This window comes from Myotis myotis, unplaced genomic scaffold (assembly GCF_014108235.1).
Source record: "Myotis myotis isolate mMyoMyo1 unplaced genomic scaffold, mMyoMyo1.p scaffold_m19_p_3, whole genome shotgun sequence".
NCBI lineage: Eukaryota > Metazoa > Chordata > Mammalia > Chiroptera > Vespertilionidae > Myotis > Myotis myotis.
In genome coordinates, this window is record NW_023416335.1 from 87,172,729 (window position 1) to 87,185,775 (window position 13,047).

The 13,047-nt window shown below is 36.9% G+C and overlaps 1 long non-coding RNA gene and 1 pseudogene across 4 annotated transcripts in view; one reads left to right on the forward strand and one right to left on the reverse strand.

Annotated features, from left to right (window-relative positions):
* The window catches only part of LOC118650271, an 89,822-nt gene extending 77,391 nt beyond the window's left edge, over positions 1-12,431 (reverse strand). The window contains exons 1-3 of one of the 4 annotated variants that reach the window (XR_004965929.1): positions 12,417-12,431; positions 11,295-11,367; positions 10,133-10,259 (exon numbers count right to left, since the gene is read on the reverse strand). This is a non-coding gene — a long non-coding RNA (uncharacterized LOC118650271). Of the gene's footprint in view, positions 1-10,132; positions 10,260-10,557; positions 10,596-11,294; positions 11,368-12,363; positions 12,379-12,416 lie in introns of those variants that run through there. The other 3 variants (XR_004965930.1, XR_004965939.1, XR_004965938.1) reach the window with 3 other exon arrangements.
* LOC118650270 lies at positions 5,748-7,182 on the forward strand (annotated as a pseudogene).
* Positions 12,432-13,047: the final 616 nt, after the last annotated feature.

Consider the following 13,047-nt stretch of genomic DNA (forward strand, 5'->3'; position numbering starts at 1 on the left):
TGCACAATCCCCACCGGGGATGTGCCTGCAACCCAGGTACATGCCCTTGACCGGAATCGAACCTGGGACCTTTCAGTCCGCAGGCTGATGCTCTATCCACTGAGCCAAACCGGTTTCGGCTGAAACTGAGAATTTGTTGACAGTTATAAATCCTTTCTCTAGATTCATGTACACAGGTTTGCATAATTTCAGAAAAGGATGATGCCTGATGTAAGATCCTGAAGAAAAACAGGAAAAACTGTATATGAACAGTTATATATATATGCAGAATAATGGTCCTCCCGAAGACGTTCATGCCCTAGATTCTATGAATATGTTATGTTACATTGCAGGGTTGCAAATAGAATTAAGGTTTCCACTCAGATGGCCTAAAAATAGATTATCCCAGATTATCTGAGTACGCCCATTATAATTATAAGGTTCTTCTAAATGTGGAAGAGAGAAGAGTAAGAGTCAGTGTGAGTGGTAAGATATGAGAAAGACTCAACCAGCTACTGATCTAAAATTCCTTTACAATTAATAATGGCTAATATTTATTGAAGAAGTTTGAACTTTCCCCTCTTTTTACCAATAAGGATACTTGGAAATGGATAAACCCATTTGTTGCAGTTATCTACTTTCTAAAAAATTAGTGTGACTGGCCTTAGATTAAATATTAAAAACAATGTTTTGAAAATAATGTAGTTTTCATAAGAGTTTAATAAAGAAAATTTAACCTATTCAGGTTTGGAGTCATAGGATCTTTTTTTTTTCATAACTTTTATTACAGTATGTTGTTAGTATTATTCTATTTTATTATTTCTTATTGTTGTTAATTTTTTTTCTTTATTTATTAAGGTATTACATATGTGTCCTTATGCCCCCATTGCCACCCCTCCCCCCACCCCGCTCATGCTCTCACCCCCCTGGTGTCTGTGTCCATTGGTTAGGCTTATATGCATGCATACAGGTCCTTTGGTTGATCATTCCCGCTTACCCCCACCCTCCTCTACCTTCCCTCTGAGGTTTGAGCATCTGAATGATGCTTCTCTGTGTCTGGATCTGTTTTTGTTCATCAGTTTATGTTGTTCATTATATTCCACAAATAAGTGAGATCATGTGATATTTATCTTATTTCACTTAGCATAATGCTCTCCAGGTCCATCCATTCTGTTGCAAATGGTAGGAGTTCCTTCCTTTTTACAGCAGCATAGTATTCCATTGTGTAGATGTAACACAGTTTCTTAATCCACTCATCTACTGATGCGCACTTAGGCTGTTTCCAAATCTTAGCTATTGTAAATTGTGCTGCTATGAACATAGTGATGCATATATCTTTTCTGATTGGTGTTTCTAGTTTCTTGGGAATATATCCTAGAAGTGGGATCACTGGGTCAAATGGGAGTTCCATTTTTAGTTTTTTGAGGAAACTCCATACTGTTCTCCACAGTGGTTGCACCAGTCTGCATTCCCACCAGCAGTGCACAAGAAAGCCCACTGCATGGGAGAACATATTTGCTGATGTTATCTCCGATAAGGGTTTAATCTCCAGCATTTATAGGGAACTCATACAACTTAACAAAAGGAAGATAAACAACCCAGTCAAAAAATGGGCAACAGACCTAAATAGATACTTTTCGAAAGAGGACATAAGGAAGGCCAAGAGACATATGAAAACATGCTCAAAGTCACTAATCATCCGAGAGATGCAAATCAAAATGACAATGAGGTACCATCTCACACCTGTCAGAATGGCTATCATCAACAAATGACAAGTGCTGGCGAGGATGTGGAGTCATAGAATCTTAACAGCAAAAGCATGATTCTGTAATTGCCACCATTGTCAGAGTGCCCCCAGTAGTTACTGAGAACAAATTCATTTCCACCTATATTGATAACCCTTATTTTCAACCAGAAGATAACTGAACCCCCACTCCCCCAAAATCCTTTTTGTTTCTTTGATGGCTTTATGATTTTAAACCCTTTACTATCTTGGCTCCCTTCTTCTGGTTATTCTTCAGGTCAATAGGGCTTCTCTCAAAAGTGACACCCGGAATGGTAAATCATATACCATATTTGGTCTGAAATATACCAAGGGTTGGTTAACTTTTTATCCTAGCCATTAAAATGTTTGTTTGGGGGAAATAATTTTAAATAATAAAAAAGACTATAAATAATACAAATAGATCTATTCTTGGCCCTTTATCAAAATCGAAGGAGAAAGGAAAGTGATATGTTGTTAAGGGGCCTTCAGAAGCAATGCAGTCTGTTGGAGATGATATTGAATTTTCAGTACCTGTGACACTCCCAAGTTCAAAGTGGGCAAGCATCAATTAATCTACTCCCTGCCATACTTAGGCTAAATTGTACAAGAGAAAAATGAAAAGGAGCATGTTATACAACCATGAATAGTCTAGGACCTTGCCTGTGAAAGTTCAGCTTGGGGAAAGGAGTACTTGTTGTATGCCAGGGTGTTAAAAGTGATTGAATAAACATGAGGCATCTTCTCAGTTATCAATTTTACTCAGAGATTTTTAAGATATTTATAAGCAGTATATTTATACTACACATAGGATTATTATGGAATATCATGCAACATTTATTTATATTTAAGACAAAACATGAAACTAAAGAAAATTATAGCTTGGGACCAATCTTCTAGGCAATTATTCATTCTTCTCTACTACTAACTACACTTTTGTGAAAAAGTTTGAGGAGCAATGACTTTGATGATTATTCATGAAATAGGGATAAATCTAGGGGAGGGGGCGCTACACAAACAATAGTGCGGTAAAGGCCTGGAGGAGGTGGATGTGGGGTGAAGAAGGTCAATGGGTGGAAAAGGGAGACATTTGTAATGCTCGCAACAATAAAGATTTTTTTAAAAAGAAATAGGGATAAATCTAGGAAAAGGCATGAAAGATCTGTACACTGAAAACTGTAAATATTGCTGAGAGGAATTAAAGATGACTTAAATAATTGAAAGATATATCTGACTCAAGGATTCATATTGTTAAGATGTCAGTTCTCCCCAAATTGATCTATAGATTCAACATGATCCAAATTAAAATCCCAATAAGCTTTTAAAAAAATTGACAAGTTCATTCTAAAATTTATATAGAAATGCAAAAATCTAGAATAGCCGAAACAACTAATTTTGAAAAAAGATCAAAGTTGGAGGGCTGACACTACCTTATTTCAAGACTTATAAATCTACAGTAATCAAAATAGAATCCATTAGTATGAAATAGACAAACAGATAAATGCAGTAAAATACAGAGTTCAGAAAGACCCATATATGTAAGGACAACAGATTTTTGACAAAGTGCAAAGGTAATTCAATGAAGAAAGTATATTTTTTTCAATACATGGTGCTGGAAGAATTGAATACCCATATACAAAAATATGAACTTTAATTTATATGTCATGCCATATGTAAAAATTAATTCAAAAGTGGTCACAGATCTAAATGTAAAACCTAAAGTTACCATAATAGAAGAAAACAAGAAAATTTTTGTGATTCTGAGTTAGACAGATTTCTTAGATGTGATACCAAAAGTACACTTTATAAATGAACAAATTGATAAATTGGACTTAATCAAATTTTACAAACTTCTGTTCTTTAAAAGACATTGCTAAAAGAAAGAACAAACCACAGACTGGGAGAAATATTTGCAAAGCATATAATAAAAGATTTGTATCAAGAAAATAAGAAACTCTCAAAACTGAACAATGAGAAAACAAAAGTCTCAATTAAAAATGGACAAGAGACCTGAATAGTCACTTCACCAAGAAGATACCTGGATAATAAACAAGCATATGAAAAGGCATTCAACTTTATTAATCTCATTAGTCTTTATGGAAACACTAAGTAAAACCATGATGCAACTACTAGTTATCTGTATACATAAAAAAGGTATAAATATTTGTTAGAACAGCTAAAATTAAAAGTGATGTTGAGAAGTGGAGGAATCAGAACTCTGATACACTTCTAGTAGGAATGTAAAATTATACAATCAGTCTGGAAAACAGTTTGTCGATGTCTGAAAAAAGTTAAACATACCCCAACATATGATCTAGCCATTTCAGTCTAGGTATTTTCCCAAGAAAAGAAAGCATGTGTTCCTACATAGATCTGTACATGAATGTTCATAGCAACTTTATTTTTAACAGTCTCAAATTAGAGGCAACTCAAATGTCCATCAACTGGTGAACAGATTGTGATTTAGTTATACAATGGCATACTACTCATCAATAAAGGGGAATGAACTATTACATGCAACAACATGGATGAATCTCAAAATAACATTCTAAGTGAAGAGACAAAGCGTTGAGAACATACCATATGATCCTATCTAATAAAAGACAAAAAGGGTAATTGACCGTACCTTTGCTACGCTTCCCATTGGCTAATCAGCATGATATGCAAATTAACCACCAACAAAGATGGCGGCTAATTTGCATATGTAGGCGCCAAACGAAGGAGCGAAGCCTGCTGGCCCCGGGGCAGGTACAGCGAGCGAAGGCCAGCGTGACAAGCAAAGAGCGAAGCCCGAAAAGAGCTAAGCCCCTCGCCCTCCGTGCCAGCACTGCCCCCGGCGCAGAGCTAAGCGCTGAGCCCGCCACGCCGGCCCCTCCCGGGCGAAAAGCAAAGGCCTGGGTTCCGGGCGCTGGAGGAAAACTGATGCCAGCAGCCAGTGGAAGGGGCCCCCGAGGGGCCCCAGACTGGGAGAAGGCACAGGCCGGGCTGAGGGGCCCACCCAAGTGCACAAATTTTTGTGCACCAGGCCTCTAGTTCTATATATAAAAAATTCTAGGAAATACAAACTATAGGAGCAAAAGACCAGAGTTGCCTGAGGAGAGAAGTGTTAAGGAGGGAGGGATTACAAAGAGGCAGGGAAACCCTCAGGGATGTTGGATATGTTCACTGTCTTATTCTGGTGATGGTTTCATGGGTGTATACATGTTAAAACATCAATTGTACACTTTAAATACTCATGTTAAAAGTTATCAGTTGTATACCTTAAACATGTGTGGCTTATTGAATGTCAATTATGCCTTAATAAAGCTTAATAAATATATTTTTAAAAATGTATCTAGAGAAAAGGAAGATAATTTCAATTGTAATATAAAAGGGAATTAACATTTATTTGAAACATACTAAGGGGCAAGTACTGGATAGATGCTTTAATAAGAATTATGGTATGAACAAATATATAATTTGCTGTGTGCCAGTTCCCTGACCGGGAATTGAACCTGTGACCTTTCGGTGTAAGCCGCAGCGGTTCTCAACCTGTGGGTCGTGACCCGTTTGGCAGTCGAACAACTCTTTCACAGTGGTCACCTAAGACCATCCTGCATATCAGATATTTACATTACGATTTATAACAATAGCAACATTACAGTTATGAAGTAGCAACGAAAATAATTTTATGGTTGGGTCACAACATGAGGAACTGTATTTAAAGGGCCAGAAGGTTGAGAACCACTCACTAAGGGACAATGCTCAACCAACTGATCCCCACTGGACAGGGCTCATATATTGTAACTTTGAGTAAAATTGTTTCTTCAATGTTTAGTTTAAGAAAAAATTAAGAAAAGAAACATTTTAGGAAATTAAAGAAAAACATTTTAAAGTTACAGAAACATCTATATGTTGGTAACATTTCTCCAGAAATATTTAATATAATATAAAAACTCTGGACTGGTCAATTTGAATCTTTTCTCATAGTCTCCATAGAAATGTTTGTTTAACAGAGACACTGAAATAATGTTAGATAGAAAATATTATTAACTATTACAAAACCATAATTTATTCAAAGACGAGAGATAATATCCTGGATTTCTACAATACTTAAGCTATTTCTTAGTTGCCTCACAAAGGAATTTATGTAGTAGAACATAGTCAAGGCATGGCTGAGGTATCATAATAAGACTGTACAAAGTGTAAGATTTTCAACTAGCTAAATTTAGTCATTCACTCTCTGTCCTCTGTCCATCTGCACTGTCTTCTGGCAACAATAAAGTTGGGTAAACTATACATTAAAGCAATTTCTAATGATGCCAAATAAACAGCAGTTTCTAGGTCATTTCTATTCCCTCCTCCACGAAAGTGTACAACATTTAGGTTATCCCACATATTTCCCTTACACCCCAAAGAGTTTGGTTGTCAAAGAAAATCAATCAGATAATATTACTACTTGCCTTTATGTATTCTCTAAGTACATACAAAATTAGACATTAACATGAAAATATAAAGGGCTCTCTGGATTGGGAGCAGCTCTCCTGCCACATCCCATCATCCCCTAAAAATGTACCCCTGGATCAAGTTTGTCTCCACCCGCTCCTAGGTCAGGAGCACCTCTGTGCTGCTGAACTGATCACTGCCTGCAGTGGTGCTGAAACGACCTGAGACACTGACAGAACCTCAGCAGCTCCCCTGACATATTTCTAGCCACAGCTTCCAAACCAGCACCTTTCAAGGGACATTGACACAAGAGCCAAGTTCATTGGGGCTGGGGCTGCCACATTAGGGGCTAGGATTGGGACTGTGTTTGGGATCCTCATCATTGGTTATGCTAGGAGCAACAGGCTCTTAGCCTATGCCCTCTGGGCTTTGCCCTGTCAGAGGCCATGGAGCTCTTTTGCCCGATGGTGGCCTTTCTCATTTGCTTCACCATGTGAAGGAGCTGTCTCCACCTCCCATAGTTCCTTCTCCCATGTCTTGTCTGCCCTGTATGTTCCTTTATACCTTCCCAGGCAGTCTGGGGAAAGTGATTGGCTCAGGGTTTGACAGAGGGAAGACAAATAAATATGGTATTAATAAGAGGGGAAAAAAGAAAATATGAAGGGTAGAAAACATCAAACCATAGAACTGAATTTTAGTTTTACTGATATTTATATATTACACTTCCTGTTTATGACTTCAGAAGTGCAACCATGCAGTACTTCTATTAAAAACAGAATAATCTGAGAACAGTTTAAGTAAATGATAACTTACCCAAAGGAAAAAAACACTAAACTGACTGCTGCCTTCATTTCTGGAATTCTTATCTTTGTTATATACAGAGTTGAATGTTTCTCAAACATCATTTACTAATTGTGTAGTTAAAATGGAGCTTGAAGGCTTTTAAAACAAGCAACCAGACATGAGTCTTAGTTCTGAATCTGACTAGTTAATGGAATAAGAAAACCAAGCCAAACTACCCCATATATATGTTTATGTTAAAGTATATATTTTTATATAAATGTTATGCTTGCAAAAATTTGCTTTTTTCCCCTCTCATTTTGAGGTTTCAGTTGACTATTGTTATATATTCATTAACAATTCTGCCTGAAGGAGGGAAAGGGTAGAAGTGAATACAATCCTTAAATAAAAGTCCCTTTACTTCACTATTAACTTGTTCTATTTGAAACATAATTGAGTTTATTTGTGTGTGTGTGTGTGTGTGTGTGTGTGTGTGTGTGTGTGTGTGTAGAGAGAGAGAGAAGGGAGAGAGAGAGAGAGAGAGAGAGAGAGAGAGAGAGAGAGAGAGAGAGAGAGGAGAGAGAGAGAGAGAGAGAGAGAGAGAGAGAGAGAGAGGAGAGAGAGAGAGAGGAGAGAGAGAGAGAGAGAGAGAAGAGAGAGAAAGAACACACATGAGCAATGACTGCTAGCTAGCTAGACATCAAAATCCATGTTCTCACTTTTTGGCCTCCCTTGCAGTTAGGTGTGGGCATGTGACTAAATTTTGGGCAATAGAATGAGAATGGGAGTTATATGTACTACTTTCAATGCCCCTGCCTAAAAAAAAATTCCCCTTCCAACAGACTGAAATAGAGAAAAAACCACAGGGTACCTTGGAATTTGGTATTGAAAGCCTAGGTACTGAAAGACCTTGGAAACTAAGTATTGAACTACTTGTTTATTTCAGCAAGAAATAAATTTGAGTCATTGATTGTTGGGGATTGATTGTTATGGCAATTAGCCTACCCTGATTAATATGACACACACAACACCTATTTGCAGTATCCCTGTGATGCGAAACTGCAGAGGATACCATTTACATTGTAATGTATATAAATGGCATTTTCTGAAGCACACTTAAGAGGCTATAGGTGTGGCCCTGGCTGGTGTGGTTCAGTTGGTTGGAATATCATCCTGTACACTAAAAGGTGGCAGGTTTGATTCCTGGTTGGAGCACCTGTGTGAAGCAACTGATTGATTTTTCTCGATCACATTGATGTTTTTCTTTCTCCCTCTCTTACTCTAAAAAAATAATAAAGTAGAGGCTACAGGTATGTATACACATGGATAGACATAAATGCTCCCCCCCCCCCAAGAAGTTGTGCAATGATGTAGCTTCGTTAAACTAACACCCACTTCCCTCTTTTATTGCATATGAACATCAATTTGTGTAAAGGCACTTCCTTTTGTGTTGGTGGTAACAGATTAAGGTGGAATGGAATGGATCATATAATAAAAATGGTAAGGGGAAAATCAGAATCAAATCAGACATCTTTCTTAGATTTGTTCAACGGTGTTAGCTACCTGCTGTTCTTATAAACTATGATCCTCTGGCATGCATTAGACCAAAAGAGTGTGTTGGGACTACCCCTTGCACTCCGCCCCCCCTCCACCCCAGACTTACTGGTATGAGTAATAAAAACGAACTGGGTTTCACTTGTCCTTATCTGTAAATGAGAGTTGGATTTTAAGACCTCAAAGATCCCTTCACTAAAATTATATTTATGACTACAAAGATTCTACTCTTCTCCTAAACAAAAACTGTTAAATTGAAATATTTTTTCACTCAGTCAGGATATTTTTTAGAGTAATTTTAAAGCAGTGTGTCACTTCTTTGATTACTCAGTGGGTGGAGAAGTAGCAAAGCTAATGTAGAATGTGATATTGTTACTATCATAACTAGCTAGTTAATATTAATTATAGGAAAGCAGCAAAGGGGAGGCCAGACATTGTAAACACAGTCAACTGGGCACCTTCACCAGGAAGTTGCCACTTCACACCCCCCAGGGAACCACTAGTCCATTCCCTTCAAATCACTGGGGGAGGGGGGTCCAACAAAGAGGAAGATGGGAGCATTGGTGCACAGTGAAGTTGGGATGACATTGGGAAGGTGCTTGCTTGTCAGTCTAGCCCGGAAAAAAGATAATTGGCTAGGAGGCTGGGGCCAAAGTAAGCACTTGGAATGCTGAAGGGTTCATTGAGTAAGCTCCTAGTTAAAATACACAGACAAAGGAATTCTTGCTTGCTCTTATTTCTCTTGATTTGCTCCTGCTTCCTTGGACTCGCTTGCTCTGTATCGCGCACTTGCCTGCCATGTGGCCTAAGAAGCTACATGTCCCATGGCCATGTGGACCCCATATGCTACTGCAGCTGGGGAGCACAGCTAAGCTAGCCAGATGCTGGACTGGACTATGAATATGGAGCAAAAACTCTGGGCAGTGACTTTAATTCTAGCTCTACTGAAGACAAGGTGGGACTTTTTCCGTGGTGGAATGGAGGGAGATGAGACCTTGGACGGGAACTCCCTTAATGTTATATCATCAATAAAGCTTTCCAAGATACCTTATCCTCCCATGAGGCCTCAGGAAATTCTTATTCCTGCAGTACCCTAAGAGCTCCACTCCCACCAGTAACAGATAGGGACACAGATGGCACCCCACTGATAATGATATCTATTGAAATGATATACCATATTACAAAAAAAGTTTAAAAACCCTAAATAGATTTAATTATTCACCAAATTTAGTTGTTCACTGAATTTAGCAAATAAAACCTTAAGTTTTAAATTTTTTTTATTGATTTTAAAGAGAGGAAGGGAGAGAGAGAGAGAATCATCGATTTGTTGTTCCACTTATTTATGCATTCATTGGTTGATTCTTTTATGTGCCCTGACCCAGGATTGAACCCATACCTGGTGTATCAGGATAATGCTTTAACTAACTGAGCTACCTGGCCAGGGCTAAAATCTTAAGTTTTACTTCTCTTATATACTTATACTCTAATGTTTCAATGTAATAATACTACAGGAAGTTTAGGATCATGGCAAAATCACCAAAGTCATAATTATCTTTGTCATAGTTGACTAAGTCATATATGGCTTAGTGCTAAATCACATTTTGGGTATAGTTGACAGAAATGAATCTTTACCTGTTTGTTTGCTGGTGGGATTCTGATCTCATGGGTTTCAACTTTGGTTAAAACTAAAATATACATTATCCAGACTTGATGCAGGCATGGAATTGGCTTTCATTCACATTCTTTTGCTATAAGAGAGCTGCAGAAATATGGACCTCACTCAGGGATGATGTTGTTTTATAAAGTAGAAAGAAAAGGCTCTATATTATTGTCCAAAGTGAAGTTTTGAATGTTAAGAGAAAGCCATATGAGCTGGAGTAGATAAGACGAAATTACAATAACATTTTCCCCCCTGCAGAAGAACAAGACAAAAGAGAAAACTTGCAGTATTATTTTAAATACTAGTTTACACATGTGGATTGTAACAGAGCATACAACAGACTGAGGACCCTCAGAGGGAAGTGGAGGAGAGGGAAGAAATCAACCAAAGAACTTACATGAATAAGTGCATAACCCATGGACATAGACAATAGTGAGGTGAAGGCCTGGGGAGGGGATGGAAGTGGAGTAAATGGGGGAAAAGGGAACATCTGTAATATTTTAATAAAGATACATTTTTAAAAAATAACAGAAATTAGGAAATAATCCTTAAAATGAGTTATGGATAAATAAATTTTGGTATATCCATAAGTTGAAATGATAAGCAGATATTAAAAACATGTTTTTAAAATATCCAATAATATGAGAAAATAGTCATTATAGACTATAAATCCATTATTCCTATCAAACAGGAATCAATCTTATTCTTTCCAACCCTGTACTCTTCCTCATGCCATTTCCTCCCCAGTCCCAGTATAAATAGGAGCATATTGGAAGAAATGTTTCAAGGAGAGAAGCATAACTAGTGAATTTTAAAGCTTAAAGGGATTTCAGAGATCACTTAGTCAAAATCCATCTTTTTACAAAGGAAACTGACACTCTGGAAAATTAAATGTCTCATCTAAGTCTCAATCCCAACATTGCCACTTGGTGCAAACTAGGTTTCCTTACTCTCCAAATTTGGCACATTGTACCTTCTACTACAACCTGCTACATTTGAGGCTGAGTCAGACCAGATTACAATGGTCCCCCCTTATCCACAGGGGGTATGTTCCAAGACCCCCCAGTGGATGCCTGAAACCCAGGATTCTACTGAACTCTAGATATACTATAATTTTTTCCTATACATACATACCTCGTCATTTCAAGGAAGCACCTTACAGCTTCTCTTTGGCACATCAAAATTGCCAAGCATCACCACTCTTGTACTTGGGGACAATCAATAAGTAAAGTAAGGGTTACTTGAATGCAAGTAAGGGTTACTGTAATACCACAACAGTTGATCTAAACAGAGTTGTCTACTAAGTGACTAAAAGGCCTATGGCATATACTTGTGGATAAAGGGATGATTCACATCCCAGGTAAGACAGAGCTAGATGGCATGAGATTTCATCATGCTACTCCACACAATGTGCAATTTAAAACTTATGAATTGTTTATTTCTGGAAATTTCCATTTAATATTTTTGGACCATAGTCATTGACCCCTGGTAACTGAAACCTGGAAAGCAAAATCAGGGATAAATGAATACAGAAGGTTAGGCCAAAGAGTATGAACTTTATCCTAGTCTATCCTTTTTACTTTGTGGGGAGGGAAGTGGGAGAGTAGGTGGTACAGGGCACAAGAGAATAATGATCAGTCATAAAATATCTGTAGATATCACCTATATTTTTTCATAATTCTAAATCTTTAACTGTTTTCTTACTCAGTACAACTTTAAAAATTCTTGGGAAAGAACTCAAATAATTTCTCTTTCTCAAATAAATAATATTGAGTAATGGAAGTGACTAGATTACAACTTATAACTATTTTATTTATTCATTTGCTTTTGTCTGTCTCTTCCTCTAGAATGTATCTTCCAGAGGGCAGGCCTATATCCTTTTTTTTGTTGTTGATTCCAGTGCTTAGCAAGCGTTTGACATATAAAGGATGTTCAGTAAGTATTTCAATAAGTTCAATAGGTAAGTGAATTGATGAATAAATGATAGCCACTGAAACGCAATTAGCCTTTATTTACTTTGACTAGATTTATTCTGGAAATTTCCCCCAAGTTTGTCATTCCATCGCCTTTCAAAATTAATTTTAGAATTGGGTGAATCTACTCTATTCTTCATATGCTCTGCATTTCAGTCAAGCACAAATTTATAATATTACTTTAGGACTCTTAAAACTCTTGTGCCAAATTTGCTAAGTTTGGGAATTACCTTGACAAGTAATTTTTTTATATTTTTATCCACGGATGAATGTGTATACTTACACCATGAACTAGTGGTGTACATGTGAGATTAAACTGGTGATAAGTCAGGAGGCAGCACTGCTGGGTGAGAATGTTTAGAAATAGAAAAAAGAAAAAAGGCAAGATTGTATACCTTGAAAAATACAAGCATTAGGCTGAAATAAGTATACACTTAAACTTATATTCTCAAATTAAGTGTAAGTTTAAAACCTGACAAAAAGAAGTAAATAATATTTTAAAAGCACATTTTTTCCTTGAAGGTAAGATATTAAAACAAAACAAAAACAATACACTAAGCCTAAATTAAATAATGACCTCAGTTTTAAAAGTCAGTGCACTTAAATTTTTCTCCTTAGATTTATTTTCAATATTAATATGTATAGAGAATTAAAATATTTTTTACAGCAAAATTTTGCCAGATGAAGAAGCTTTAAAATGTTGGCATTATAGACCATTTCTAGGAATTTATCCTAATTTAGGAAATAATCTGAAATTTAAAACAGATTTATGCATCAAAAAGTTCATAACAACACCATTTATAAAGAAGTAAGGAAAATAACTTTAATGACCACTTAAGCATAGTACTCAATGACTATTTCAGTCATTGAAAATATTTTTGCAGTGTTTCAAATAACTTGAGGAAACATTTCTG